General features: G+C 39.1%; 1 pseudogene; it reads left to right on the plus strand.

Moving 5' to 3' along the window:
- Window positions 1-1290: 1290 nt before the first annotated feature.
- Window positions 1291-1767, plus strand: LOC149540284 (homeobox-leucine zipper protein MERISTEM L1 pseudogene; annotated as a pseudogene).
- Window positions 1768-2073: the final 306 nt, after the last annotated feature.

Raw genomic sequence — 2073 nt, forward strand, 5'->3', positions numbered from 1 at the left:
AACAACTCACAAAATAGACCATACAACCAATGCCTACATAAAACCAATAAGAGACTAAATTAGTTTAGAATACAGAGAAATGATGTAGCCCTAAATGAATACTTGGAAATAATTCCTTGAAATCATGGCAAGGACTGACTTCAAGAATGGGACAAGGCAAAAAGAGCATCCATTGGAACCAATAGACTACCCATGACTTGCTGAAAATAATCTATGGATAAATGGCTACGATAGAATGATCATAAAAATTTCACATTTAGGGTTTCAAAAAATACTATACAATAATTTCAGAAAATACCATACTTCAATTGGTGATTTTCAATCTCAATTGAAACAACAACCAATATGCTTCGTAGTGACATGTAAAACTATTTATTTAAAAATAAATGATTCAAGAAAAAGAGTTGGAGAAGGAGAAACTTACAACAATGTAATATGTTTACTGAGAAAATCCCAAGTTGCACTTCAAGCTTGAAGCACTTTATAAGGACAATCTCTCTTTGTAATTATTGAACCAATTCAATTTTGATAATATCAATTTCTCGTTTTGCTCATCAATAATATCTCATCTATGGATTTGAAATTTTTTGCCTCCATAACATTTTGATTCTCTCTTCTGTGACAAGTGTTTGCATGCATGTGATTCTTGGGAGCTGTGGATTGATCTTTCATCAACTTCAACATGGTATCAGAGCACTAGATCTTCATGTCCCTGTTCTATTTTTAAGAGGTTTGGCATGGTTTTTAGACCTGTATTTTTCTATTTTAGAGGGTTTCAATTTTCAAAAGTGTTTTGTATTGGATATGGGGGGCCTATTTTTGGAGGCACTTTGAGAAAACACATACATCATCGTTGAGCTCAGAGCACTTGAAAACCCCCATTTCTATATAAAATACATCTGGTTTGAATGCCATTAAAATCTGAGGCAAAATTTTTTTACACCTAGCTCGTATTGACGTGAGCATGAAAATTGTGATAGAAGTGATTTAGTTTTTATTTTGAAATTTTTTTGGAGGTGTTTATTTAGCAAAGGCACTTTATAAAAGTGCATGCATGTTTATTCGAAATGAGGCAACTTGATTTTTCCATAGCACTGTGGACTTTGTCACATCATGCAAGCATCGGGCCTCACCTTCTGCACCTTTGGCCCCTGTGTCTCCTTTTTCAAGCACAATTTTTTTTTGTTATGGGTCCTCCTCAGTGAGATAAGGAGTAATTGTAATAACAGTAAGTCCATTGTGGGGCCAAGTGAGGTTGAGAAGCCCAAGGTCGTTGAGCTTGTTACTGCAATGGAGGAACTAGTTAGAATGATACATATGGGTGAACCCTTGTGGACATGGCATCCTGAGTACCCTTGTACCGAAATTCTTAACCAGGATGAATATATCACAAGTTTTCCCAGAGGTCTCGGCCTGACTCCATTTGGATTCAGAATCGAGGCATCCAGGGCTTCTATTGTTAACATGAACGCCATCAATCTCGTTGAGACTCTCATGGACGTGAACCAATGGTCGAGCATGTTCCCCGACGTAATATCGAGGGTCTTCACGGTGGACGTTTTCTCCACAGGTGTAGCAGACAATTACAACAGTGCCTTGCAAGTGATGTATGCAGAATTTCATGTGCCTTCGCTAGTAGTGCCCACTCGTGAGAATTACCTGGTGAGGTATAGTAAGAAACATGCAGAAGGATTATGGGCTATTGCTAATGTTTCATTGGACAGCCTACGAGGAAACCCTGCCAATATGATAAGATATCGAAGATGACCATCCGACTGCCTCATTCAAGAGATGCCTAATGGCTATTCCAAGGGGACACGGGTGGAGAATGTTGAGGTGGACGAGAGAGCGGTTCACCATATTTATCATCAACGGGCTTCTTGTGCAATGGAGGGCCTTTGATTTTTTGGCCTCATCTTTGCCACAACCACATGCTTTGAAGATCACGCGTGTGTTTGGAGGCACAATTTTTTTCGGAGGCCACAATTTCTTGCATCCCCATTGGCCCTCTAATCTTGATATGCTCGATGGAGGGAGCATAAATGCTGCGAGAGGATTTGATTGGGAGGCATT

This window comes from Cupressus sempervirens, chromosome 9 (genome assembly GCF_028749045.1).
Source record: "Cupressus sempervirens isolate cs-2001-9-10 chromosome 9, ASM2874904v1, whole genome shotgun sequence".
NCBI classification, from domain to species: domain Eukaryota; kingdom Viridiplantae; phylum Streptophyta; class Pinopsida; order Cupressales; family Cupressaceae; genus Cupressus; species Cupressus sempervirens.